This window comes from Elephantulus edwardii, unplaced genomic scaffold, assembly GCF_000299155.1.
Source record: "Elephantulus edwardii isolate Elephantulus edwardi_28Jun2011 unplaced genomic scaffold, EleEdw1.0 scaffold00093, whole genome shotgun sequence".
NCBI classification, from domain to species: Eukaryota; Metazoa; Chordata; class Mammalia; order Macroscelidea; family Macroscelididae; genus Elephantulus; species Elephantulus edwardii.
The window spans coordinates 4,781,398-4,786,679 of record NW_006399843.1 but is presented as its reverse complement, the minus strand read 5'-3'; positions in this window follow the sequence as shown (position 1 = coordinate 4,786,679).

The window sequence follows — 5,282 nt, the reverse complement described above, 5'->3', positions numbered from 1 at the left end:
TAATAAAATTTAATAATATTTAAAAAAATAAGATAGACAAACCTCTGGTAAATGTAACAAAAAAAAAGAGAAAATAAAAATAACTTGAATAAGAAATTAAAGAGATAATGTCACAACAGAACAAGCCAAAATAAAACTTATAACAATGGAATATGATAAAAAGGCATACTTTGATAAATTAAAAAGCCTAGAGAAAACAGGGGCTTTTTGAGGCATGGCATGTTTGAGGGCTCAGGGCACTTGTGGTGTTCTTTTTGCCCCATGTGGGGGTCAGCAGAGCGGACTTGCCAGATGAACTGGGGGTCTGGGGAAAGGAGTTTGCCAGCATTCAGGCATACTGGGTTGGTCAGACACTGAAAGGTTGTGCCTGCCCAGGGTCTTGGGGGATTTAATGTCAGCTGAATCTGGACTCTGGCTTCTTGAGGCATGGTGGGTTTGAGGGCTCAGGGCACTTGTGGTGTTCTTTTGGCCCCATGTGGGGGTCGGCAGAGTGGACTTTCCAGATGAACTGGGGGTCTGGGGAAAGGAGTTTGCCAGCATTTGGGTATGCCGGGTTGTAAGACACAGAAGGGCCCTCGGGCCTGCGGCCCTTGGGCCTGTCTTTCATTGTTTTTGTTCAGACATTCCTCTAGGTCGTACAGCCCTAGTGTACACGTTTCTGTACAGCGGTAACTTGTGGTTGCTGTGAGGCTGAAACTGTGACACGGATGTTTCACATGTGTTAATGGTTGGTTACCCAATGCCGACAGAGAGTGGGGTGGAGCTCCCCAATTAAAACAAGCTTGGAAGGAGGAGTGGCTTCCACTTCCATAATAGCTTGCCTCCAGAAACCCTATGAACCCGGAGAGAGGATGAAAGACACACAAGTGTTGAGGACTCTCCTTCATAGGGTCACTATAAGTTGCCTGTGATTTGACGGCACTTTACAACAACAACAGAGAAAACAGACAAATTTCTAGAAACCCACACACTATCTAGACTAACACAGACAGATGTAAACACTTGAACAGACCCAAGAGAAGAAATAAAAATACTCCCCCATAAAAAAAGTCCTGGCCAGATGGCTTCACAGTTGAAGTCTACCATTCATAGATGAACTAATTCTACTTAAATTATTTTAAAATTAGAAAGAAGAAGGAACACTCTCATAGTCATTCTATGAAGCATGCATAACTTAATATCAAAACCATGTAAAGACATCACCAAAAGAGAAAACTATAGACCAATGTCTCTCATAAACATAGATGTAAAAATCTATAACAAAATCCTAGCTGAAAAATCCTGAGGAAATTCTCCTTAGATAAGGACATGTTGTTGGGAAGGGTGGAGGGTTGACAAGGGAGACCTTTAACCAAGGGGATTGATACCTTGATTGCTGCAATGGGCTATTGTGTGTCAGGAAATGTGAGGATGGTGCAGGATAGAACATAGTTTAGATCTTTTGTTCATAGGATCGCTATGAGTTGTTTTCAACTCATCTGCACCTAACAACAACCTACTAGGGCAATAAGACAAGAGAAGGAAATAAGAGGCATCCAAATTGACAAAGAAATGTAAGACTGTCATTACATGCAGATGACAGTGTAGACAGAAGATCCCAAAGACTCAACAAAAATTGTTAGACTTAGATCAATTTAGTAGAGTGGCAGTATACAAGATCAATATCCAAAAGCCAGTGGTATTTCTCTATAGCAATAAAGAAACATGGAAAAAGGAATTAAGGAAACAACACCATTTACAATAGCAAACTACAAGCTGAAAGACTTGGAAATAAAACTAACTAGTTACACAAAAGACTTTTATATAAGGACAACTGTAAAATACTACTACTACAAGAAACAATAAAAAACCCAATTAAATAGAAACATATTCTCTGTCTGTGGATAGGAAGACTCAACTAAGTGAAAATAACAATCCTACCAAAAGCAATTTACATGTTCAATTCAATCTCAATACAGATATCAAACTCATTCTTCAAAGAGATAGAAAAGGCAATTGGTGGGTTAATTTTGAAAAGAGAGATATTTCAAATAAGCCAGACTCTTCTGAAAACTAAAAATGAAGTGACAAGTATAGTATTCTCTGACCTCAAAAACTACCACACAACCATAATAACCCAAACAGTATGGTATTGGTACAGTCAAATAGACCAACAGAATAGAATTGAGAATCCAGAAATCAACCCATCTACCTATGATCAATTGATATTTGACAAGGGATTAAAAAAACCCCATTAAATGGGGAAATAACAACCCCTTCATCAAGTGATGCTGGCAAACTGGGCATTACCTGCAGAAATATGATCCACATCTCACATTATATGTACAAATCAACCAAGGTGGACCAGAAACCTAGAGGTAAGAGCCAAACCATAAGGATCATAAGAGACAAAATGGAATCAAACTTAGAAGCCCTAGCTTATGACGTGAAAAGGCTTACAAAAATAGCCAGAAATATACAACCAGCAGACAATAAAATCAACAAATGGTACCTTCTAAAAATTAAGTCCTTGTGTGCATAAAAAACTTTTCCCAATAGGGTAAAAGGAAAACCTATAGACTGAGAAAAAACATTTGACAATCATATCTCAGACAAGGATCTCATAATGAAAGTTTGCAGAATACGATAGGGCCTCCACAAGAAAAAGACTCATAACTCAATAATAAAATGGGCAAAAGACACGGAAAGACTTTCCACAAAGGAAAGCATTTGGATGGCCAACAGACACAAGAAGAAATGCTCAAAATCCCTGGCAATCAGAGAGTTGCAAATTAAAACAACAATGAGATGCCATCTTATCCCAGTAGCAGTTGCAAAGTTTAACAGGACAGCAAACAATAAATATTGGAGAAGATGTGGAGAGATTACAATTCTCACGCTTTGCTGGTGGGATTGTAAAATGCCACAATCCCGACTATTTCACTGGTAGGAGTATACCCCAAAGAAATTAGAACTGAGACACAAATGGAGATATGTACACCTATGTTCATAGTAGCATTATTCACAACAGCAAGAAAATGGAAACAGCCTAAATGTCCATCAACTAACAAATGGATTGAGAAATTGTGGTACATTCACAAAATAGAATACTATGCAGCACTAAGGAATAACAATTTCATGAAATACTATTTAACATGAGAGAATCTAGAGACCACTATGCTCGGTGAACAAACTGTCTCATAAGGACAAATACTGCATAAGATTATTACTGTAAAAATAGAAGGGTAACTAGTAAGATGTGTTTAAATGTCCAAAAGAGGACGTTAAAAAAGGAAAGGGATGGAAAAGGGGCACCTTAGAAATCACTAAGGTAGAAGAGTTTTGTTGGAGGTTGGGGAATAGAAGGTGAAAAAACAGAAAAGATTCAGTAGTGATTTGAAAAGACAGAATAATAGTAGGGATAGATCAATAGAAATTATAAAAAATATAATGTATATGAATAATTGTATGAAACACAGTGGGAATGAAAGGTTGTGTAAAACATAACATACATGAGTGAAACACAGCATAAAGACATTTTTGTATGCAAACCAGTATTTTAAAAAAAAGAATCAATGGCACTGAAGGGAGAAGTCCAGGCTGTACCAAAGACACTGGCAAAAATAAGACTAACAGTTGTTTCAGCAAACAGGTGTAGGTCTGGATGTGTCCACTCTTCTATGTCAAGAAATTTGAAAGACAATTAGCTACCTAGCTAGTTAAATCACCTAGAAGAGATCTGTAACTGTTTCCATTCCTAGAAAAGTGCTCCAAGGTGGAATGTGGAAATCATAAAAAAGTATCTCACAAAAGTATTATCTTGCTGAAAATTATTTTTAAATGACATTATATTAAAATTCTTTAAAATTGCCATTTAACAAACGGCATTGACAGGGACCTGTCAGAAATTCAAGCAAGATTCAGAAGAGGCTGTGGAATAAAAGTTATCTTTGCTGATGTCAGATGGTTCTTGGAAGAAAGCAGAGAATACTTTAAAGATTTTTACTTATGATTTATGGACTATGTAATTATCTTTACATCATAATAAATTGTGACTGTGTGACCATAATAAATTATCAGTAACATTTAGAAAAATAGGGATCTCAGGACATTTCACATGCTCATCCTGTTCGTGCAGCTCTGGTACACAAAGCCAGAAGTTGCTCTTTAACCAGAACGAGGAGATCAGTAAGTGAATGCTTCAGGGTTGCAGCTTTTCACACTATCCGTTCAATCACTATGCTGAGCAAATAATTTAGGAAGCTGGAGTACTATATGAAGAATTTGACATCATGATAGAAGGAAGACTGAACATCAACCTTCCTTATGCAGATAACACCTCTTAGTCACAGAAAATAAAGACGGCTTGAAGTACTTACTGAAGAAGATCAAAGACTATAGCTTTCAATACGGCTTTCATCTCAACATAAAACAAAACAAAACAAAACATCCTCACAATTAAACCAATAGGAAACATCATGATAAATGGAGAAAAGTTGGGCAAAGTCAATGATTTCCTTTTACTTGGATCCATAATTAACACTCCTGGAAGTAGCAGTCAGGAAATCAGAAGATGGGATGCATTGGCAAGTGTATGATCAAAGAACTCTTTAAAGTGATAAAGAACAAGGATGTCAGTTTAAAGACTGAGGTGTGCCTGTCCCAAATAGCTTCATGTGCTTGTGAAAGCTGAACAGTAAATAATATCGTTAGTTGTGGAGTATGGATGATGAGAGCAGATTGCACAGCACAGTTTTGCTGGAGCATTTCATAGCAGGCTTGCAGCTAATTGTCCAGGGGTGGGGGTGGCAACCCCAGACAGACCCCTGAGAGGGTTACTTTGCTGATTTTAGAGCAAAGCGTGGGTCCTGTCTCTTTGTACAGGCAGGGGCTGTCATGGTCAAGGCACTTCTTCTGGGGCCACTTTGCAAATTCACAGCAGTGGGGAGCGCTTCAGCTGGGGGGTGGGGAGGTGCAGGGCACCTGGAGAAGCAATTTTCCTTCTTGAGGCAACACATTATTGATCCACTGATTCTTGCCGGTTTGCAGTTCCCTCGCTGTTTCTCTGCTCTCTTACTCAGTCTCAATGCTCGTCCCCACTTCCTGTGTTTCTTGCTGCATTTGTGGGACAGGGTGGAGTGCTGGTCTGTTTAAGGTGTCATCTTCTTGGTTTTTGTTTTCTAGTTTTTCTGTCAGTCTTCAGGACAGCCAGGGTTGCAGTATTTATCTGGGGAGAAAACTGACCCTCCTCCTCGCCTCAGGAGGGCCTGCAGTCTTCTAAGGCATTTGTGTGCAAGGAAGGG